The following is a 25,347-nucleotide window of genomic DNA, read 5'->3' as shown; positions in this document are numbered from 1 at the left end:
CCATCTTTAGCTGTTTCTTTACATATAGCATTAGTACTAAAAGACATTCAGTTTTGTCATTACATACATATTAAGCCTATAATTTGCTTAGTGTCCCTCAAATATCACAGCAGTTTTCAATTCACATTGGTAACTAGGGCGATCGTGGCTCAAGAGTTGGGAGTTCGCCTTGTAATCGGAAGGTTGCCGGTTCGAGCCCTGGCTTGGACAGTCTCGGTCGTTGTGTCCTTGGGCAAGACACTTCACCTGTTGCCTACTGGTGGTGGTCAGAGGGCCCGGTGGCGCCAGTGTCTGGCAGCCTCGCCTCTGTCAGCGCCCCAGGGTGGCTGTGGCTACAATGTAGCTTGCCATCACCAGTGTGTGAATGTGTGCGTGAATGGGTGGATGACTGGATATGTAAAGCGCTTTGGGGTCCTTAGGGACTAGTAAAGCGCTATATAAATACAGGTCATTTACCATTACCAAGCAAATTTGACAGAGATAGCACTAGGTCATTACTTTCCATGTCCAAATATGTCCATGTCCTGTCATGGACATGTGGTAATAACTCAACTCTGTAGTCCACTGATTTGCTCCAGTGGCATCAGTGACGGGGCTGCTTTCATCCATGTATCCACTCTGTATAAGGTATAAAACGTTAAATCGCTGTGTTAATAAACATCTGTGCCTCTAAATTCTGATTGTCTAATTCTTTTAGATTTGTTCAGATCAAAGGCAACCCGTTAAGAGTTATTGGTAGGGTTAGGGTTTGGCTAGAGCTTATCCCAGCTACCAAAGGGCAAGAGATGGTGTACACGCTGGGCGGGTCAGTAGTCTGTCACTAACACAGAGAAACAGACAGCCATTCACACTCACATTCACACCTATGGGCAATTTAGAATAATCAGTTAATCTAACCACACTAAATTCATATCCTTGGATTGTAGAAGGAAGTCTGTGAGGATCCACACAGACACAGGGCGAACATGCAAGCCAGTCAGATGGTAGAGTCAAACTCTGACTTCACCTGTTGCTTTGAAGAGACGGCGCTAAGCTTTGTTCCACTGTGTTGCCCGATGATTTTATTTAGTCACCAAAAAAGAAAAGTAAGTTTTAAAAAAGTTGTTGAGGTCACTGTTCTTTGTATTGATGATAACAATTCTGTTATGCATGTATTACCATAAACAATTATTATCATAAATGCATACATTTTATAAATATATACTATTTATGCTACAGTTTATACAAGAAATTTGCCTCTGCCATAAGTTTTGGTTTGTGTTTAGAATGAAGTAATTCACTAAAAGCTGCGAGAAGGAACCTTTGAGGCATATCATCTGCAGGTGGCAAATGGATCACACAACTGTTGTTAGGGCACATGCTATCGAGGCTGCAGCAGCTGATGGATGGAGAGTCGCATCTGTGTGACACCAGCCCTGCTGGAGACCCTGAGTTCAGGCCAACTGCTGAGGCAAAGAAGGGTGCAAGCAATGCTCACCTCCCTCGGGCTGTCTGGTGGAGAGCTCCAAAGCTAGACACTGAATTAAAATTCATGCAAGCCATGACTAAGAGGGAAAGTCAAAATCTGCCCCTGAGCCACACTCTTCCTACCCTCTTACGACACTCGCCTCATCTCACCGTAGTGCTGAATGTTACTGTAAGAACTCTGGACAGTGAGCAGAAATAAAATAGCTTCCTACTCTCAGCTTCTTTTGAGCAAATAAATTTCCTTTTAATCCTGGGATTGCTACAGATACAGCCATTAGAATTGCTAACCCACGTGAATCCTAGCATCTGGGAGTCCCCCCTCCTATGTACAGTGGTGTGAAAAAGTGTTTTCCCCCTTCCTGATTTCCTTTTGTTTTTTTTTTGCATTTTTGTCACAATTAAATGTTTCAGATCATCAAACAAATTAAGCTGTTAGAGATAGATAACACAAGTAAACAAAAAATTCAATGCCTAAATGAACATTTATATTTTTAAGAGGAGAAAAACATCCCAAACATACATGGCCCTGTCTAACAAAATGTTATATATAAGAATGTCTATATAACATAAATTACCTGTGATCATAGCTTTTCACATTTGTTTTGGAAAGCTGAGTTCAATTTCTTCAGCCACACCTGAGACCCATAACTGCAACACCTGTTCTCAACCAAGAAATCATTAAATAGGACCAGCCGGACAATGTGTGGTAGCAAAAAAAGCCAGACATAATGTTGTGATCCAAGAAAATTCAGGAACAAATGAGAAACAAAGAAATCGAGATCTCTACGTGTGGAAAGGTTTATAAACCTGTTGGTGGCTGTTGGAATTCAGCGTACCACAGTGAGAGCCATTATCCACAAATAGCGAAAAACATGGAAGAGTAGCGAACCTTCCCAAGAGTGGCCAACGCAACAAAATTACTCCAAGAGCACAATGACGACTCATCCAAGAGGTCACAAAAGACCCCAGAACAACATCCAAAGAACTGCATACCTCACTTGCCTCAGTTTAGGTCAGTGTTCATGACTCACCACCATAAGAGACTGGGCAAAAATGGCCTGCATGGCAGAGTTCCAAGACAAAAACCGCCGCAGAGCAAAAGGAACATAAAGGTTCATTTCAGTTTTGCCAGAAAGCATCTTGTTGATCCCCAAAACTTTTGGGAAAATACTTTGTGGACCGACAAGAAAAAAAGTTGATCTTTTTGGAAGTAGTGTGTCCCATTACATTTGGAATAGAATTAACATAGTAGTTCAGAAAAGGAACATCATACCAACACAAAAACATGGTGGTGTAGCATGATAGTTAGGAGCTGCTTTGCTGCCTCAGGACCTGGAAGACTTGCTGCGCTAAATAGAACATCCAGCCATCTGTCCGTGACCTCAAGTTGAAGCGCAGTTGGGTTATGTAGCCGGACAATGATCCAAAATAAACCAGCAAGTCCACTTCTGAATGGCTTAAGAAAAACAAAATGAAGACTTGAGTTGGCTAGTCAAAGTCCTGACCTGAATCCAATTGAGATACTGTGGCATAACCTTAAAAAGGCAATTCATGTCGAAAACGCTCCAATGGGGCAGAATTACAGCAATTCTGCAAAGATGAGTGGGCCAAAATTCCCCCACAGCACACTAAAAGACTCATTACCAATTATGACAATGGCAAGTATTTGATTGCAGTTGCTGCTGCTAAGGGTGCTCCAACCAGTTTTTATGTTTAGGGAGCAATCACTTTTTCACACCACTGTGTGACACCACTGTGTGACAAAAGCAAGTAGTGCTGTGCACTTGCTTTTCTGTCACTTACCTTTCTTGAAATACATCTAAAGTACCACATTCTCTGACAGGACATGCTATTAATCAAGGCTCAATTTTTGCTTAAATTTTAGTTTTTATATTAAAAACAATTTGCAGTTCTGCTAAATGATCTTTTTAAGCTTTTACATTTTTTAGAGTACATTTTTTAGAGTAAGTGGCCTATATGCTGTGTGCCGCTTCCTGCCTGCTAGCTCAGTCTGAACAAACTGTAGTGTAAACTTGTTGCAAACATGTGTGTATTATGTTTTTGGATAAACATTCACCATTATGATTCAAGTACTAAAGGTTTTTAAGACATTGTCACTGTTCTAAAACACTAAAGACAGAAAATGACAATTGCACAAACAAATGGACTATTTTTTAGGACTACTGTTCAGGAATGAGGTCCTACAGTGAGTGTCTACAGCCAAAACAAGAAAAAAAGATGTTGGGGATTTTTATTTTTCAATAGAACAATAGCTTTCATTTACTAATATTTGCTGGAAACAATTTTATGTTGTACAAAAACTGCGTTTGCATGCAAAATTCCTGTTGGTTTTATGAAACATGCATTATTTTGTTCTTGCCATTGTGTGCATGTTAGTAAATTAGAATCATTCGAAACCAGCAGCCTTCTTCTTCATAGAACTGCTATATTATCTGCAGACTCGCCCTCCTCAATTTATCTATATAAGGAAACACATTTAAATCCAGGTGAAGCGGAGCAAGTGGCGAAAGTGTTGTAAAGCGAGGAGCCTGCAGGTAACGAATAAGGAGGAAGTCTATAGAAAATTGAAGAATTGTGTCTGAGGTCCAAGGAGGAAGAAAGAAGAGCTGCTGCTTTCCATAGTGTTTCCATGGGAGTCATGACTATTTAAAAACAATAAATAAATTAAAAGCAGTACTCAAGCTTAAACAATGGAAGTGTGGAATATCATTTCCCCTGAGACATTCACTATGATGGGTAGAAAAAAAACCTAAAAAACTACAAGAAAAGGGAAAGTGGGTGGGGCGGGGGAGGGGAAGGACCTTTTGATCTGTCAGCCCTAGATGAGAAACTCACTGCAATGGGAAAAAAAAATCCAGATTCCCCAGCTTTCATTCCATAGAGCTAAGAAGCGATACTGTAAGTCAGGGGTGTCCAAACTTTTTTCACTGAGGGCCACATACATAAAAATATAGGAGGGGCTGGGCCACTTACTAGAAATTAGGTATATAACCTTAACTTTAGTGTATTAAAGTTAGAAAAATCACTTACAAGTGGTCAAATATATTATATTGTTGAATATAATTGAAGACAAAACTGCCTTCATCACAGCTTTCCATAAATGGATCTTTATTGATTTATTCAGAAAAAGCTTTGGTAGCTCATTCTCAGAACAGCAGCCTCAGATTTCTTCTTAGACAGAAGATTTACAGCACAGAGATAAAACAATAAAGGGGAAAATGGGACGGGCACATTTCAAGTTTGTTATTTAAGTTATTAGGCTTAGCAACACACCTATTAACGTTCGTTTGAAACCGTTATCAACATTAACAGACTGAACTGGACTTAATAACAGGAGTGCATATAATTTTAGTAAATTATTCTGGTGAGTATCAGCTGCGCTGGGTATGTAAATCGGGACATCCAGCCGCGGTGCTGATCGCCATTCGTGCCAAAAATCCAAACAAATGTCACTTGATCAAGGAGCAAATCTGCATCAGATGAGATCAGCTGACTTTGCGTGTACGTGGGCAGTGCACAGCGCATATAAGAAAGTGGTGTGCAAAAGCAGGGTAGTGACAGAATTGATGCGCATTATTGATATTTGAAGCATATGTACCTGCACATTAACACACGGGTACTGTGGAATATATTTTTTACTCACCTAAAGTGCTCGTCCACTCCCCGCAAAAAAATAGCAGCTGTGCGGAGTCTGTGGCATCAGTGCTCTCATCGCATGCGATGGAGTAAAGATCAAAAGCACAGCTTTATCAGACAGTTGCAGTTTAATGTTGGCTGACAAGTCTTCAACAACTGGATTTCTGGACATGCTGACGTTGTTGACGGGCGCATTATTTCGGTGACTTTAACGAGGCCGTGTTTTATGAGGTCTCCATCTGAAAAAGGCTTGCCATGTCTTGCGATGAGTTGGGCGACCTCATAGCTGGCTATTGGAGCCTTCTCCTGGACCTTTTGAGCACGAAAAAATTACTGTTGCTGACCCCGCAGGAGAGCTACCCTTTGCTTTAATTTCTGCTCTCGCTCAGCACCAGTGTAGGATGCATAGGCCTGATGTTTGGTTTCATAATGACGTCGTACATTATACTCTTTCATAACTGCCATAATTTCAGTGCAGATCATACAGACACACTTCCCCTTGAATTCTTTGAAGAAATATTCACTCTCCCACCGTGTCTGAAATTTTCTGCATTCACTTTCTACCTTTCGCTTCTTTGGTTCTGCCATGTTTAGTAACTAACTTGGGCTAAATTTCTTCTGTGATTGTCCTTTTTGGTGGAGCAACTGCCTCGATCGACAGTAGCTCCCCCTGGTGTTAAAACTAAGAAGTGCAATACACTCAAGCAAAAGTTGAAGTGCGGGCCATATTCGATTCTATTTATAAAATTACTTGCGGGCCAATTAAAAATGGATCGCGGGCCGCAAACTCCGCAAACTCCGGCCCGCGGGCCGCAGTTGGCCCGCGGGCCGGAGTTTGGACACCCCTGCTGTAAGTGATGACATCCAGCAATTATAAAAGTCACATTTAATGAAAAATAAGAATATTTAAGATACAATAAGATAAGGTGGTGTGTGAAAACAGAGGAAAAGAGAGACATAGAGAAAAGACAGTGAAAATCTGTTTGATCACCTGCTGAAAAAAAAAGAAAAGACAACAACACAGTAAGGAAACCACAGCAACAACAAACATAAGTATAAGTAACAGTAAATAATAAATACTGGACATTACTGAGCAGCACACAAGACCGATAACATACAATATGTTTAAAAAAAAAATCAAAAAAGCCAATCAAAAAAGTAGCCAATCAAGTGTGTGAAATCTTGATAAAATCTCGACTAGGGACAACCTCGCATCGAAGCTGGACAATCGCTTATTGATACAGGATGTCGCTACACTCTTTGCCGGCTGGTGATGTTGTGCTGGGGGAGTCTGCTGGGCGACTTCTTTTAGAGGACAGCATTTTAATTTTGGCTGGGGAAGATGTGCTCTGGGCCTTCTTCATAACGATCTCTTTGAATTCTTGGAGAGCATCCAAATTCTCCCCACTGTCCTCCAGGGTGTTGGAGATGATTAAGCACCTACAACATTCTCTGTCACTTACCTTTTCCATCACTTCTGAGAAAAAACTCAGGTACAAAAGAATGATAACTTAAAAATTTGTGCATGAAATGGTTGTATCTACAATTTCTGTAAAGATTTGTCCATATGCACTGTTGGTAAATCGTGTTCAATTATCCCAAAAGCACTTCTAATGGAATAAAAGCATACATGGATATAAAAACACACAATGTAACACTATCATTCATAGACTGGCTTACATGGAGGCCAAAACATCAGCATTATTGAGCTCTATCAACGTGGAAACTGTTTTCTCTGATATAGCGAACTAAATTAACTAAAAATACAGAAAGCTGTTTGAATGGTGTTGTAATGCTAATTTCATATGGGCTCTCTTACCTGTCTGCAAAAGTAATTTTTTTGCTCTTAAAACTGCTACAGCAATTTATCAGAGATGTGCAGTATTGCTATTATTTTTTTTTATCTAAATGTGTAAATGGTAGGGATGCACCGATACCACTTTTTTGGAAACGAGTACGAGTACTTGCATTTCAGTACTCGCCGATACCGATACAGAGTACTTAATAAAAACATGATTTAATTTGCTGGTAACAGCTTTAGTCCTATAATTTAACAAAAAACAAAAAAACAAGGGACTAGTTTGGAATTAAGAACATTTATTTAAAATGAAAAGCATGTTGTATGCAACATATTACAAAATAAATAATTATAAAAAAACAAAATTTAATTTTAAATTTGTTTGTCTGTTTCTCTGTTTAGAAGTCTCACTAGCACAGTCACAGCTGGGATGACATCAGAGGCTAGTGCGTCGTAGCTGCTCACTTTTTTAGTTAGTTCCTCAAAGGGGGCGAGGATGGCAACAGTCGTCTCCATAAGAGCCCATTGGTGAGCGGTGAGATAGTCAGGGAGTTCATGCTCGGACACCCCCAGCACTCACTTTTGCTCTATGAGGGACTGGAGCATGTAATACGTGCTGTTCCAGCGCGTCTGTATGTCCTGCTGCAGTCTCTTTATTGGCTGGTTGAGCTGTCCCTGAATGTCCTCGAGGCGGGAGTAGGCTAAGGCGGAATGTTTAAAATGCCCAACTATTTTCCGTCCCACTGCTATAGCATCAGCTATGCTCCTTTGTGCTAATAAGCATGGGTAAATAAGCGTGGGTAAACTCTTTGTACTCGTTGTTGTGTTGGGATTTTAGGTGCTTGATTAAATTGCTTGTGTTAAATGCGCTACCTTTAGAGCCTCCTCTGGACAATTTCGCTGAGCACAATTTGCAGTCCGCCTTTGTTTTCGCGTCTTCGTTTACTTTGAAATAGTCCCACACGGCTGATATGTCTCGCCTCGCCTTCTCCCCGCTCTGAGCTGCAGCCGGCGCCTGGGGGCGGGCACTCGGCGCCTGGGGGCGGGCACTCGGCGCCTGTGATTAACGCTTTACATGCCGCTCAAACATAGACAGGTCTCAGACCGTGGTATCGGTCCTCGGTATCGGGGGACTTTTAACGAGTACGAGTACTTTAGAAAATGTGGTATCGAGGCCGATACCCGATACCAGTATCGGGTATCGAGGCCGATACCGATACCCGATACCGGTATCGATCGGGTATCGAGGCCGATACCGGTATCGGTGCATCCCTAGTAAATGGGCACATTTTTTGGAAAATCACTTTCACAACATGCTTTGGGTAGAGTGACATTTAAAACAACCATTTAGAAGACAGTCCCACAGTCTATTTCTGTCTCTCAGTATTACTGATATTTTAGCAGACCAGATGGAAGGAGAGAATATTTGTTAAATACCAGACATAGATGATACTTATACTATATGTATTAAAGTTACTTTTTATATTTATATATTCAATCTCAATCAGCAACTAAAGTCACGTTTCTTTGTTTGACTTTGAAGAAATCAAGAGCCCAATATTCAACACAGTCCAAAGTAATTTTACCATGTTCAGACTTCTATAAAAACATATCTAGCTATATACACCTACCTGAACAGAATCATCTAATAGTCTTAACATCTCAGCCAATAATCTTTCTTGTTTTCATCTGATTTATATTCTTCCAGCCCAAAGCCCAATACCCATAGTTGTTGATGTTTAACAGATCAATTTGGTATTTTAAGTCTATTATAATTACAGAAGCCCTGAGCAAATTTAAAATGGATAATAGCAAGTAGTAAATAAATGACCTTCCATTATGGCTTCTACCCTTAGTGGAAACACAAGACAATACAACTGCTAAGCAGCTATCAGTGTTATCACAATTATCAGATGCATTACCTGCACCGACACATCACTAGCAGGGAATCTCATTACTGTCACAAACCTGCCAAGAATCAGTCAAACCTCTGTCACATCTAAGCTGGCCATCCCATCCATTTTATTGCATCACACCATTCTATGGTTGATATTAGGGATATGTAAGGCTATTACGTAATGTGAGGGTTATTACATGTTCTAGCACACTTCAAGTTGTCAGTGTAAAGTGGATCTTATCAGTTGCTTTTTCTTTTTTTTTTTTTAACAGAAATATTATTCCTGCAATACTTGGAAGATGAATGCAGTTCCAATTTACCTGCCTTTCTTATAGCCAAGAGGTCTCTGTCTTGTGTAGCATACACACACAAGGAGAGCAGGATAAACGGCTTGTTCAAAACTTCGGGGGTTGGTACATTGCAACATTGCAAAGTACACAGCTAAACTCTACTGATTATGTTCCAATGGCAGACAGATAGGAATGCATGTGTGTGTTTGTCTATGTGTGTGTTCACAGGGGGATTTTAAAGTTCAAAGAACATGAAATCAATATTCTTCTTGGCAGAGAACTTGCAATGCTGAGTTATTTGCCTGTTGGCTCATCGGTCACGAGGGTCAACTCTTTGAGCATCCATCATGGGCGTCTGTATCCAGCCGTGAGCCAAGCTGTGGCCAAGACAAGTTCCAGCCGATAGGTTTAGCCTAGGGAGATGGACGAATGGGGGCAGAAGCTGAGGGATAGATGTTGTAGGTGAGGGGAGTAAACAAGTTCATCTGAAAGGAGGATTGCTTTTGCCTCAGTTGGAAAACCATCTTGAAAATTTCAAAGATTTAATTTCTATTACATTTAAAAAGGCAAGCTTAATTTTTTATCATTCTCCCTCCTTAGGCCTCTTCTCTGACCTCTAGTTTTCTGCTCCTTATAGTACACCTTTGGTTGTTGCCTAATAAAACTTGCTCAGACTAGCTTACAGTCACATTCCAAACCATTCTATTAATTGGCTCATTCTTTAATAGACAATTGTTGTCTCTACCCAGCAAAACCTTGGATGTACATTGGAAAATTAATTGTGTTGTAATGCATTAATGGGAGAGAGGATGAGGATGTGGGGAGTGAAATTGTATCAACAGTGTACTAAATAATTTACCAAATAGGTTTCATTATGTACAGCTAGCTGTGTCATTTTGAAGAAACAATCAGAACAGAGCAACCGAGGTACAGTTGCATAAGTGGGAGCATCTTATTGCCTGTTTGTAAACATGGCTAATTATGATATTTTGCATCTCACTATGGTTTGTCCTTTTCATATGCAGAGAGTATTTTCTTTCAAATGATATGGCATTGTGTAACAATGTTAGAAGTGAGTGGGTTGAGTGTTAATCATGAAGAGATTTTGCTGAGATTTCTCTAAGGGTATGTTTTTTTCTTTTCACTTGGTGATTAATGCCTGGTCTGTGAGGTCATTGTAGATAAGGTGCTGGTCACCTCAGCCAGTTCCCAATGAAGATAATACAGAAAAGGCTTTATCAAGGGCATGCAGGAGGGGAACCCAGAATACTGGAACAATTCTCAGTGCTTATGGGCATAACAAGATATTATCACCCATCATTTCCATGATTGGAAAAGGAAGACAAAGGACATGATATATGTTTCATGAATTTCTTGACTGTAGACTTTGATGGCACCTACCTCCACAATGTTCTCAATTTTGCTGCTGTTTTCAATTTCCAATGGAATAGACGTAAGTATGGTTAAAAGAAGGCTTTTGGGTCATATGTACGGCTGGGTATTGATTTCTATTTCTATAACTGATTTGATTCACAAGGTCCCGATTTAATTTGATTCAATTTAATTTTACTCAAACAGTCGGAAATATAAAAATGATGATAATTTATCAGTACATATCCATATGTAAAAAAACAAAACAAAGCTGATACATTGACTTCATCAGAGGTGTAAGCATTTCAGCAGATCCCTTTGTGTCAAAGTAATTGAAGATAAAACAGAAAAATATCAATATGAATATTTCCTGGCCTGGCATTTTATAGCAGATAACCACCTTATAAATATTCTGCAGTAGATCAAAAACTGAAGAAAGCCATGAATCAACATATGAACATTACCTGACTTTGCTGAAGTGAAGCAAATTATTGGCAAATTACTTGGGTATTAAACAGCAGCAATTAGGCTTTCTTGTTGGAGGTCATTTCTGAAAAAAAAAAACCCAAAACAAAACAAAAAACAACGTCCAACAATGCTGCACACAACTGTAAACCAGTGTATGAGCAAGCAAATAATGCAGAAATAGAGATTTTTGATGGTAAACTGGTCTTCAAGTGCACTGAGAGAGAGAAAGAGGTGTGCAGCAACTGCGATTTTATCATATCTGTGAAAGTGAGATGGAATTCATGACAATTTTTTTTATCAACTGTGAAGCTTAGTTTTGATTTTCTTTTGCTGCTGGTTCAGTGAATTTTGGCCAGAGAGTGAAGAAACCTGCAGCTTCAGAATCTGTGAGACCTGATGGCATCTCCACGTACAAGCCGTTGGGTGAACGGATCTAAGCACTTTGTGTTTAGATCCGTTTGTGGAATCCATTTACCTACTGTCATTTGCTGTTTTAGCTATTTGGTGGTTGTTGAAATAGTTTTGTGATACTTAACCTGAGATTCTGGTGTTTCTGGCAAAATACATTTTGCAGACCAATCATGTTTCATCTCCTTAAGGTCTATTCTGAGCAGGAAAACTCTGTATGTTGTTATGTTGACTTAAGACAAGGTGCCTGACAACATTTAGTTAGTTAGCACACTAGCAACAACACCTATAAACATAACAAATAAAAAGAAGCTGGACTGCATGGTTCAAAACCAACCTAATATCATCTGTGGACCAGCATATACATGTAAATACTGCACTGTCATTACTCATGCCAAACTACTTAACTGAAATAGGAAATAAGGAACTAAGGAGGTAAAGTACAAGCGAAGGTAACTTTTATCCTAGACAGGGCTAAACACAGGAAACTGCCAGAATGGTTTCTTGTTGTTTAAGTGTGTCTGATGGAAAGAACTGTCTGGAAAGAGCATCACATTTTTGATTTCTTGATGAGCACTCATTTGGCTGACTGGGTGTAGGACAGGTTTTAACTCCTGTCCAGACCACAAAAGTAGGGGTCCCCAATCCCAGTCCACGAGGGCCGGTGTCCCTGCAGATTTTAGATCTCACCCTGGGTCAACACACCTGAATCACATGATTAGTTCATTACCAGGCCTCTGGAGAACTTCAAAACATGTTGAGAAGGTAATTTATCCATTTAAATCAGCTGTGATGGATCAAGGACACATCTAAAACCTGCAGGGACACCGTCCCTCATGGACTGGGATTGGGGACTCCTGACAAAAGGGTTCTGGGCTCCTTTTCTACGGGTGCCTCCATTCTGCCAACCACAGCAAGCAACTCCTGATTTCCGACATGATGATTTTATTCTGTTGGAGAGAAATGACAAGAAAAAAAAAGGTATGGATTATGTTGTCAATAGTTTGTCAAAGTATTGCCCCTATCCTAGAATCTGAAACGTCTACATCCACAATGAATGGCAATGTTCTCATCCACGGTGTATGAGAACAGGTACTGAAGAAAATCTTTCAGTCAAAGTAGTGAAATGTTGTTATGCTGCTTGATTCCAAGATAAAGGGACTTTTACTGGGGTTACCCTGATAAGAAGGGATGCAAGCTTACTGAAATTGAAATCGTCTATGAATATTTGGTAAAAGTTTCCAAAACTCAGGGATCTCTATAGTTGCTTTTGACTGGTTGGCTGGGAAAATTCCATGATTGCTTTTACCTTGCAAGGATCTCCACTGACTTGCGCCTATTTTTATTTATTTATTTATTTATTACAAATAATTTGTTTTCAAGTAATCTCTGCTAGACCAGGTGTACATGGTGATGTGCTTATCCAGGTTATTAGACAGTATGAGAATGTCAATCAGTATAGTTAGCCCAAATGGCATTACCAAATATTCAAGTGTCATTTGACAGTGTTGAATGCCATCTTCCACTTGTATCCCTCACATAACTGAACAAAGGTCCAAGTTGGAAAACACTGTAGCTGTCTGTTAAACCACAAAAGCAGAGTTAATGAGAGACAAATGATGTTTTTTTGACAGAGATGTTACTATGATGTTAGATGTTAATATCAAAGAGTCCCCAAAAATGGTACATTTTTTTCTCTATGTAGAAGAAGTCTGCACTGACCTGTGAAGCTGAAGCCTGGATGATTCCTGTAGCTGGTGAGTCAAAAAAATATTTTTACATTGTTTTGCATTGTGGCCATGCCACATTATACAGACAGCCGGTAAGGAGTAAGGAGTATAGTATTGAAAATTAACTCTATTACACAGTCATATGGTATGTGAGATGGAGCCATTAATGCAGAGTTTGACAAGTAACTAGAACTAACACTTCTCCACTTAGAGCTATAACATGTGACAGGAATTTCAGACTCTTTATATGAATATTTATAGACTGATGGGCTTTACTTTTTGGGCTAACAGGGCAGTGAGCAACAATGGGTTTCCCACAGTATAGGCACTCACCAGCTTCCCTTCTTTGCTGCTTCAGCTAATATAGGCGACAGGCTACATAAGTTCCAGACTACCCAGACAAGTACTACCGTTTACCTTCCAATGAAGCTACTTAATGTCTCCTTTGCTCTGGAAGAGAAAATGGAAGGCTCTGCCATGAAGCATACTGGGACCTGAAGTTCCATCTTGCTCATCTCTCCTGAAGACGATTGACAATCTTTGTAGAAAGAGACACTCGTCAGTCAAATGTATTCATATTGTCACCAGAGGCGAGTTCATCCTTTAGCTTATCATTTAGATTTTGTAAAAAGCATACCTCACAGGGTGCCATCCACCCACCTGGATTCTGTGGCCACAAAATGAAAATCTGTGGAATAATCTGCAACACTCGAGCACACTTGAGTGTAAGTTATGCAAGTTATCAACTCTCAACAATTTCCCAACTCCCAACTAGAGTAGGCTTCCAGATGTGGCACAGTGTGTGTCTCCTTTGGTGATGCAGGTTTACCCACAAGGATGGGAAAATAATAAACACATACAAACTAGTAAATCAGTTCTGGATGCTGGTCTTCTTACAATATGTGAAGGATTTCACAGGTTTCTCAAGAGTGATAGAGATGCTCCAGCACATCACATACATTACACTTGATTGCAGCTCTAAATTTTCCATAGGGACTTCTCATATAGTGCACATGATTGGAATCAAACTAATTATTGACTTTTTTTTTTTTTTTTTTTTACAAATAGACATGTATTAACCTTCTAGGACCTGGCATCCACATATGTGGACATCACATTTTAGGTTATTTAGACCGAAATACTCTATTTTGCTCTACAACACTCTGGGCAACTTTGGGCTGACTCAGCATGTAACACACTGAAAAAAAGGCCCTGGCCATCTCTTGGATTTATGTAAGCATCTTGCATGTATTTAACACAATTGCCTCATGTTTTAAAGATAAATGTAACTGTATAGTGTAAAAACTACATGATATGCAGAAAGGGTGTATTAAATTGTTCATATGTTCAGGTGAAGTAAGTCAATAAGATAGCAACATTAAATCTCGTGAAACCACGCGTGATTTCATCTCGCGGGCTTTGGATCGTGGTTCAAAAAAGGCATCCATCTCAGTCAAGTCGAGCAGCCAACTCTACGTTTTTGGTATGTCTTGATTTTTTGAATTAATATTTACCATATTTCAGCCAAATGTAGTTAAACGTCTAGAGTGTCGCCATGTAACATGCTAAAAAAGAGCTGTTAGCTTATTTGCTGTTTTATCTGTTGTCAAAGAATTGGCGCTTTTTCATTTGAATTTGTCTTTGGCACAAGAGCCGTAATATCACATTAAACCTAATTATGAGGCACTCATAACATAATTTGGTTTTCTGTGTGAATAGATTTGCCAACTGACTCTTCAGTTACATTGTGTATTTACTGCACTGTGGTGTTAGTGAGATTTTGGACATTGAACAGCTTTAGCTAATATCATTAGCAGCATTATGCTAGCTTACATCCCTACCCCTCCTGCCCTCACCTGCTGTGCTTTGGTTTTTGTTTTTTTTTTGCTGCACATTGAGAGACGACCTCTATTCTGCATTTCACCAGGAGTCAGCTGATGGATTGTGGGTTCAAGGTGTTATGGTAAGAAAGTATATTCTATTTTCGCTTAAGGTTTCTGTAACTTAATTATAATAGGTTTTTTATAATTATTAGGTGCATGCATACTCAAATAGACCACCCTATTAATACAATTGAGAAATCCAAAATCTGCCATAGGTTTAACTTATACCTGTATGTATTGTCAGAAAGGTGATTACTGGACTCACATTAATGCACACTTGAACTAAAATGAGGTTGTAACTTGTGGGTTGTTGGGTTGCAAATCAGAAACAAACATCTTTGGATTTTTTTAATCCCATAAGATCTGGAAACACAGTTTTTATTCAACAAAACATTACTGATTAACCAAGCACAGTGCCTGCTGTTATTTCAAAATAATTTTATGTCATTTCAGATAAAATGCAGCATTCCAGTGCATCCCAAACATGCCTTTACAGTCAAGTAGGGCTGGGTATCGTCACTGATTTCTAGAATCGATTCAATTCCGATTCACAAGGTCCCGAATCGATTCGATCCACGATTCGATTTAATTCGATTCGATGCGATTCAATTCGATTTGAATCTGGGAAATTTTGACAGTCAGAAATATTATAATTCAGATCAGTACATTTACATATTTTTGTATCAATAAAAAGGAAACTGACACTTTCCAGACTTTATCAAAGGTGTGAGCATCAAGCAGATGCCTTTGTGTCAAAGTAGCTGAAGATAAAACACAGAAAAACATGAAGGTGATTTTCCTGGCCTGGGATTTAATAAAAATATTCTGCAGTACATCAAAAACGAAAGAAAACCATTAATCAACACATGAACATCACCTCTGAAGTTACAGCGGTTTTATTAGAGACACAGTGTTTTGCATTTTGCATAATTTTAAAAAGTTGAAATTTGTTCAATATTGAACGGCAGAAATTAGGTTTTCTTTTCGGAAGTATGTAAAACGAAAAAAAAACATCGGCTGACAGCGCTGTAAACAACGGTAGACTTGTGCGTAACAAGCAAGCGAATAATGCAGAAAACAGACAGACAGGGAGAGACAGAGAGAGAGAGCTGTGCAAGAAGTGTGATTTTAACGTGGTGGAAGCAAAACAGCAAAAGTAAGAGGGAATTCATGACGATGTTTATGTGAAGCGTAGTTTGGATCTTCTTTTGCTGCTGGTTCGGTCAGTATTGAGAGAGATAAAACTAACAGCTTTATGATCAGCGCAAAAAGGGCGTAAACACACAGCGCTGACCCGCGGATCAGAATCAGCGAGCTGTCGGCTTTCAGCCCCGACCGTCAGCTGAGAAAGGCGACATCTCACTGATTCTGATCCGTCGGCAGGTCCGCACTGTGTGTTTACATCTTTGTGCAGAATCCGTGTTCCTGCTCTCATTTACTGTCTTAGCTGTTTGGTGGTTGTTGAAATTTTGTGAGATTTCACCAGAGATTCTGGCATTTTGGGCAAAATAAATTTATATTAAAAAATCGATTCAGGATTTTAATGAATCGATTTTACGTTATCCAAGCCAGAATCGATTTTAATCGATAAATCGATTATAAAAACCCACCCCTACAGTCAAGGTTTCTGACGGAGCTGAGTTTCTCTCTGACAGTCTGCTGAAAGTGTTTGCAAAGTGATCGGGGGAACAGGGCACAAAGCTAAAGGATGTAGCTGCCATGATGACAGTAAGAACTTTAAAATTCTTTAACTACAAAGTGTATATGTATTGCATTAGGTCAGTAAAAGAATTTTATGCTGCATCCATTGAAACAGTCAACTATTACCTGTGAGTACAGATTCCACTGAAAGGATGCCATAATTTTCGTCATGCATTTACTGAGAAAAATTTTATCTTTTTTTAAAAATATATGTTCTAGAAACTATATATCCATAAAGTTGATGTCGAACAGGAATTTTTGATATATAACTTTAAATTTGTCATTCTAGTGAACAAAGGAAAATCCCACCAATATTTACATTAGCTTTTGTTTGAAAAAAAAAAATGACCAACTGACCAACAGCTAACCAAATTGTGGGGCTGAAAGTCTAAATTCTAACATCTTCTGAGTGACATAACCTGGATTTCTGATGGGCTGGTGTCTTTCTAACAAAAACTAATGTAAAGCATTTGAAATTATTATGTTTTTCACTCTCTCTTAGAAACTCTGTTAGACCATGAATGGCAGCATGGCAGGCCACTCTTTGGCTATAGCTATTTACTATGTTGCTTTCATTGGTTTAAATTACTCTAACATTAGAACTGGTAGATTCAAAAGAGATGAGTTTAAAAAGGAATCTTAAAAAAATGTTTTGTGTTTAACCAGGACTTGACTGAGGCCACTGCACAGATTGAGAAAACCACAATGAACATCTGTCTCCAGAGGATGCGCCAGGCAATGACTTTTCTGATGTTGGCATCATCATCGAGGGTATAGTAGTTCTTCAAGATCTGGATAACGTGACCTTTGCAGTAGCCATGCTTTTTGGACCTTTTTTATTCCTTCAATATAAGTTACCCATCACAGCTCTGCTACACTTTTGAGGTGATTCAAAGGGTGGTAATGGAGTTGGATGCAACTCAGCTCTCAAGAAAAGCTCACAACTAAGACAAAACTGCTCCTGCAAGGAAAGCTCACTGTTATGCATGCAAGGTGATCAGCTCTAGGTGAGAGGACATTTAAATCTCACACTTGTTCTGCTGCATTTTTGAAGCTCAATTCCAGGAACAGATCGCAGGGTTCATTGTTATATACTCTGCAACTGCCATGAGGACGAGCCGTTTTTTTTTGTTGTTGTCTGTTTTTCCTTTTGCTCTGTACAAGTTCTCTGTTTGTCTGTTTGGCAGCATTTTTAAATTTCTCTTTGTATTTTTTCTTTCTTTTACTAGTGAAGAGATGTAGTGTAAACAGTTATACAGTCTAAATATCCCATATGGGTCGTGTGAAATGGTTTTTTCAGTTTCATTCAGTTGAAGTAAAGAATGTTGAATATTTCTAAGTGTGCTGTTTTGAACCAAGATGTCACAGTATGATCAGTGCTGTAATTTTTGACAGTCACTGTATCAATGTTATTTTTGAGTCTCTTGAATAAAGTTTTTGACCTGCAAGTGCTAATTTCTTTAGTTATTGGGGTAAAATGGGTAATGTTAATAGGAAGGTGTTTGCCAATTCAGTAACCTAATTTAATGTTAATGGAAACTAACATTACCTCAAATTGTTTAGTTATAATTGTTGTTTAACTGAATCTTGACGTCAGAGGCCTTAAATAGAATGTTTTGTATTGTCCTGTAACATTTTTAAAAGAGTCTAATTTCTTTGCTGTGATTGATTCCAGAGAACACGGAAGAACTGACATTATTTAACTGTTGATTTATATAGATTCAGTGGAGGAGTAATGTCAGTTTAATTCTTTACCTACTGTCAATGCAGTGAAATTGGACATTTTGTTTTGAAAGGTTACTGGTGGATGCCAGCAACCATCTTGGAAGAGAACAATACAATCTGTTATAAGGCCTCCATTTGAAAATTGTGTATTTGATACTAGAATATAATAGCAAAATGTAATTTGAAGATAACATGTAGTATTTAAGTGACCAAGTAGTATTGGGTAAAAGTTATTGAATGGTGTTGGGATAAAGTGAAAAAATTGTGAAGGATTAAAATATTCCATGAGCTCAAATTACTTCATCAAAACATGTTTAAGTCACATTTTATCAACACAAATTGCACAGGTTTATTGAACATGAATAAATTGTGTTAATTTAACTCAATTGTTTAAGTTGCTGCCAAAGCAAAACATCTGTGTGCAACAAATGTCCACCATTGAATTAAGTAAATCCAACAACATATTTTTTTCAGTGCAGAGGCCACACATAATAGAGGACACACTCTTGACCTACTGATCTCCAAGGGCCTGAGCATTTCAAACATTAATGTGTCTGATGTGGGCCTGTCTGATCATTACTGTGTTTTCTTTAAAAGTAAAATTTCAGCCCACACAAATATATCAACAGCAGTGATCACAAAATGGTGTATAACTGAATACAGTAGTGAGATCTTTAACCAGGTCTTCCCATTAACACCTGACCTGTCCAGAGGTTCAGTCAATGAGCTCGTCAATATCTTCAATGCTAAAATGTTAAATGTAATGGATACAATTGCTCCCATTGAGGTGAAGGTTATCTCTGGAAGGAAAAAGTCTCCATGGAGAAACTCCACACTGGTGAAAAATGAAAAAAGAGAGTGTGGGAAAGCTGAGCGCAGATGGAGAAAAACAAACCTCCAGGTTCATTATGACATCTATAAAGAGAAACTTCACAATTATAATTTACAACTGAGGAGTGCAAGGAGGTCCTACTTCTCTGACATAATCACTAAAAACAGTCATAACGCTCTTATTTTCTACAGTTGACAGGCTAACAAACCCTCCTGTGTCAGTGGCAGCTGAACTTCATTCGACCATGGCCTGCAATGACTTTGCCAAATTCTTCACAGAAAAAATCCAAAAGATTAGACAAGCAATTGGTACATCAACAGCAGATCCAGAATATGTACTGTGTCCACCGAAAAACTGTTTAACACCATGAAACAGTTTCACCCTATTAACAGCAAAGACCTGGAGGACATCTTAGGTCAACTGAACTCCTCCTCTTGCTGTTTAGATGTCCTGCCAACAAGTTTTTTCAAAAAAGTCTCAAAGACTTTAGAGTCAGACCTGTTACAGATTGTCAACTTTTCTTTAATATCAGGTGTGTTTCCAGAATCACTAAAAACTGCTGTAATAAAACCTATACTGAAAAAGGACAATCTTGACAAGACAGAAATGAACAACTACAGGCCGATCTCAAATCTCCCATTTTTAAGTAAGATCATTGAAAAAGTAGTTTCTCAACAGCTCAATTACTTCTTAAAACAGAATAACTGCTATGATGCCTTCCATTCAGGTTTTAGACAGAACCACAGCACTGAAACCGCTCTGACCAAAGTGTTTAATGACATATGTCTGAACACAGACAGTGGAACAATGTCAGTCTTAGTTTTACTGGATCTCAGTGCAGCATTTGATACAGTTGACCACAACATATTACTCAAACGACGGGAGAACTGAGCAGGTCTTTCAGGAACTGTACTAAACTGGTTCAAAACATACTTAGAAAACAGGAAATACTTTATATCAATAGGTAACTTCACATCTGAGCAGACAAGTATCACGTGTGGAGTTCCCCAAGGTTCCATCTTGGGACCCCTTCTGGTTAACATTTACACTGTTAAGCTATCATAGCTATGCAGATGACACACAAATATATATCACAATGTCACCAGGAGACCGAGGCCCTGTACAGGCTCTTGGTAAATGCATTGAGGAAATTAATGACTGGTTGTGCCACAATTTTCTCCAGCTAAACAAAAACAAAACTGAAGTAATAGTCTTTGGTGCCAAAGAAAAATGATTACAGGTCACCAGAGAACTTCAATCTATACACCTAAAAACCACAAACCAGGCGAGAAATTTGGGTGTAGTGATGGATGCAGACCTAAACTTAGAAAAACACATTAAGACAATAACAAAATCAGCTTACTATCACCTCAAGAATATATCAAGGATAAAAGATCTGATGTCTCAACAGGACCTGGAAAAACTAGTCCATGCATTCATCTTTAGTAGGCTTGATTACTGTAACAGCATCTTTACAGGTCTACCTAAAAAATCAGTCAGACAACTACAGCTCATTCAGAACTGCTGCTCGAATCCTCACTAAGACCAAAAAAGTGGACCACATCAGTCCAGCTCTGAGGTCTTTACACTGGCTGCCTGTCCGTCAGAGGATAGACTTTAAAGTTCTGATGCTGGTCTATAAAGCTCTGAATGGTTTAGGACCAAAATACATCAGTGACCTCCTGACCCAGTATGAACCTTCCAGATGCCTAAGGTCATCTGGATCCGGTCTTTTATCAATTCCCAGAGTCAGAATCAGACACGGAGAAGCTGCATTCAGCTTTTATGCTCCTTATATCTCGAACAAACTCCCAGAAAGCCTCAGATCAGCTGAAACACTCAGTTTATTTAAATCCAGGTTGAAGACTCACCTATTCTCAGCTGCATTTGAATAAAGCACCAAATCCGCACTTAAGCTTAAATTTCAAAACTTACATTTTAACTACTGATTTTATCTACTGTTCTGATTTTATCTGTTTTGATTTTTGATTTATATACTGCTTTGTTTGTTTGTTTGTTTGTTTTAATCAATTTTAAATCATTGTTTTTGTTTGTAATGTATCTGTAAAGGACTTTGAATCACCTTGTTGTTGAATTGTGCTATACAAATAAACTTGCCTTGCCTTGCCTACAACTGCCTGATATCCACTTACGAGGACATTATACTGCTACTGTTCTATCGAAATTTTAACCGAATATCCTCATATGTGGCTCTCATTTTTCTTCGAAACAAAAACTAGGTAAACAAAAAAATCTGGTAATTCTTTGTTTTTACATCCATTGGGTAACAATATGCCCAAATATCAAAGAGAAATTAAAAATGCATGCCGTGGAAGAGTTCGGGTCTTAGGAGGTTAAAGTAACACCAAATAAAACAAATTTAATAACCTTTCCAAACTGAGGGGCAGAGGGACTCCTGCATCATTCCCGAATGGCAGCTCAGAGTGGAGATTATTTCAAACCCACCGCACATCAAGTTACAATAGTGAAGGAACATCCCAGTGTCTCCAGGGTTCTTGGGTGGCTTGCAATGTTTCAGTAAACAGCGTGTTTGCTTAATTGTTTGCAACCACAATGCACAGGGAATGCCTTCAAGTACCTCAAAACTAGACCCAGTACACCCTTCCTGTTGTCACATTACTGTTTCACTCCACATCCAGTTATATTTATTATACTGTGATTGCTTGGAGAGTGCTAAACCCAAGTGTCTACAGATACTTCTGAGGGGAGGAGTGAGTCTGAAAATGTGGACACATAAGCTGCCTCTGGAGCTTCTGTCCCCAAGGCTCTAGATTCTGGCCTGATGTGGGTTCCAGTGGGGTTTAGGCCATCTAAAATAATATGTCAAGGGATGATTTTATACTCTTCCCAGCATTTTAACATGCTTTCAAAACTCCCCTGTGGTTCAAGTGTGGTCACAATGTTAAACAACTTAACCTACAGTCGTAAAGTTAAAATAAAAATTTAAAAAACAGAGTGTAACCACTCAAGCTTGACAAATGCCGAATGAAATATGAAGAGAAAAATACATATTTTTTCAGGTTTTATACCAAAAACTCATCCAACAAATTACACAGGATAACTCCCTCCTGGTTAATTATGATGAACATGGTATATAAGTGCAGAGAGAATTACTTTAAAACCTGGGGGTTGGAAATCTGATCCCAGTTTGAAGCAGCATATAGAAGCACAAATATAAAAAAAATTTTGAACATTTCCATGGAGGCTCATCTGACAGCTGTATAGCATTACATTCTTTGCACAATTAAACATAGCAGCACACCCACTCAAAATGTCATCTTCAACACTGAGTGGGGGGTGAGAATGGGCAGAGCTTCCTACAACCCGGTTTCATACACCCTCTCTAGGACAGAGGTTAACTGGTGGTTCAAGGCCTGTATGGGTGTGTCCCATGTTGGCTGCTGGCTTGGGGGCAGCATCTGCTCGCCTGCAGGCTGGCCTCTGGAGCTGTCAGTTGCCCATTGCCTCTGGTTCTCTGGAGTATTCTTCCTTTTTCTGCTGGGATGGACACACGGTTCTCAACAGGATGTCTGGCCAAAGGTCGTTGCGGACATCTTTTCAGAGTCACTCTTAGACTCATTTTAGATGTTATTTTATAATGCTTATACATGTATAGGCTCTTTAGTCCCATGTTTCCAGAGGGTGGGGAGTACGCTTTCTGTACAGAAACAGTTATGTGTGAAGGAATGCAGAATGATCAGTGGACATCTCCAAGATGGGGCGGGCTCCTGAGCTAAAACAGAAGTGAGCAGCTGCACGGTGGAATTGAAATGAAATGTCCCCAGCTTCTCACATGCAGTTTGCAAAATGTGCACATCGATAGCCCAGTTCATGCATACACACCTGCACAAACTTTCCATCGCAAATTCTCTCCATCCTGCTACCGATCACAAACATAGCCACTTTCTCTTACACTGCTCTTCACAATAAAACAGGATGCCAACCTCGCTAAAATAAAAACGAACCATATACAATGCAAATTTTCTTTTAATGTATTAAACACATTCTATTCCTTTTAAAAGTAGCTCCAAAAATTAAAAAAAATACTTTAACTATTACTATTTAACATTTTAACATGGGTTTTGGTGTTTTTCATATTTCAAAAAAAAATTAATAAATGACAATTTTAACCTGATTACAAACAAGTAAGTTGATTAATTAAAATAAATAAACCAGCAAAAAGAAAAACATGAACATTTAAAATAGCAAACAAATAAACCACATGTACTAAATAAATCAACAGGCTAACACAAATCTTGTTTGTTTATAAATCATTTATATTTGTATATATCATGTTGATAACAACATTGATATTTGTAAATATAAAATATTACATTTATTAATCGTGTAAATTCCCTGCACCTGTCACAGACATCCACATGATGTCCTAAAAACTTTCCCAGTCCAAAGTTCAAATGTTGAACAGCATATTGATGTCCAGGTTGGGTCATGGTTGGACATCCAAATTGTGGAGCTAGTTTAGAGATCATATACAGTGTTGGGAAGGTTACTTTCAAAATGTATTCCACTACAGATTACAGGATACATGCCCCAAAATATATTCTGTTACGTTACTCAATGAGAGTAAAATATTCCGAATACTGTGGATTACTGAATATATTATCATGTTTTTTACATGAATGTACTATTGCTGTGCCATTTATTACTATTACTGAAGGCTACTCACCATACCAATACCAACTAGATTTTTAAATCTTAATAAATGAGTAACAGTAGGGTGGACATTAGGTGAGGCTGCAGTTTTTGCAGCGATCTCGTATAGAAAACTATTCCGTGCGTATATAAAAGTCCAAGGCTCCAAAACATAGTAAAGGGACTTCTGGCTAATACGTCGGGTTCCGTGTCGGGCTCATAACCAAAAACTAGCTTTACTTTGTTGTCTGGGTAAACTTTGCTAGCGAGAGACAGAGAGAGGCGTTGAAAGGCTGCTCCAACGAAACATATTGTTTAGGACAGGGGTCCCCAAACTTTTTCCAGTGAGGGCCACATAACCTTTTCCTTCTCTGATGGGGGGCCAGGGTCAGTTTGTAACAGAAAAAGTGTGACAATCACAGGTTTGCCGAAATGTAAACATTTATTGTTTTCCAGAAAGCCACACATAACCAAATATTAATAACCCTTTCCGAGATCAAATAACCCTCTCTGGGTTCTTAACATACTTTGTCGAAAATATCCTCCCCCGTTGTAGTGCCTTTCAGACTTTGGAGGGCTGCCAGCCTCACTTTGAGATGTGCTCCTTGCTTATCTCAAAGTTTGCGCTAACTCCACGAATAAAAATAAGAAGCTGCGCTGTGTCTTGCACGTCCGTGCTCTCATCCAGTGCTAATGAAAAAAAAAGTCAAATTGTTTCGTCTTTTGTTGCAGCTGGGCATATACATTACCCCCTATTTCTTCCACGCGTCTGGTGATTGTGCTTGCCGATATACTCACAGCATTAAACACATCTTTCTTATCAGGACACACCTCCTCCACGACAACATTCAAATATTTCTTGACAAACTCTCCCTCAGTGAAAGGTTTACCGTAGCTTACTATCAGTTGAGCAACACGAAAGTTGGCCCGAACTGTTGACTGGTTCAGCTGAGTTTGGCGTACAAATGCAGTCTGCTGAGCTAACAGTCCACTTTTTAGCTTTGAGATTTTGTCTGTTCGCATTTGGCCTTGCAAGCTATCATACTTGTCTTTGTGACGGCATTCATAATGTCGGCGCAGATTGTATTCTTTGAATACCGCCACCGTCTCTTGACAGATGAGACAAACAGCCTTTTCTTTGCATTGAACAAAAAAATATCCAGCCCGCAGGCCGTAGTATGGGGACCACTGGTTTAGGAGGAAAACACGAACACAGTGTACAGTCGAGTCTTAATAGCTTACTTACAACTGGGCTCGTCAGGCACTCTTTTTGGCTGCAGTGGTTATTATTATATTTGCATGCTTCCATCTCTGGTCGGTGACAACTTGTACTCTTCAAATCTCCTTTTTCTCCCTCCCTCGCGCTCACAGACACATAACGGGTATGGCATTCCATTCTCCCTGCAGCACGGCCTACACTGTCCATGAGGCTACATTCTTTAGGGC

At 39.1% G+C, this 25,347-nt stretch overlaps 2 long non-coding RNA genes across 2 annotated transcripts in view; both read left to right on the top strand.

Annotated features, from left to right (window-relative positions):
* The window catches only part of LOC146502698 (uncharacterized), a 358,388-nt gene that overhangs the window by 176,573 nt on the left and 156,468 nt on the right, over positions 1 to 25,347 (top strand). The window lies entirely within an intron of this gene.
* LOC146502702 (uncharacterized) lies at positions 14,279 to 15,470 on the top strand. Its single transcript, XR_014869186.1, has 4 exons — positions 14,279 to 14,319; positions 14,438 to 14,569; positions 14,986 to 15,049; positions 15,423 to 15,470. It is a non-coding gene; the product is annotated as an uncharacterized LOC146502702 (long non-coding RNA).

This window comes from Neolamprologus multifasciatus, chromosome 15 (assembly GCF_963576455.1).
Source record: "Neolamprologus multifasciatus chromosome 15, fNeoMul1.2, whole genome shotgun sequence".
Classification (NCBI taxonomy): domain Eukaryota; kingdom Metazoa; phylum Chordata; class Actinopteri; order Cichliformes; family Cichlidae; genus Neolamprologus; species Neolamprologus multifasciatus.
The sequence above is the reverse complement of the archived record's forward strand: the minus strand, read 5'-3'. Positions and strand labels throughout refer to the sequence as shown.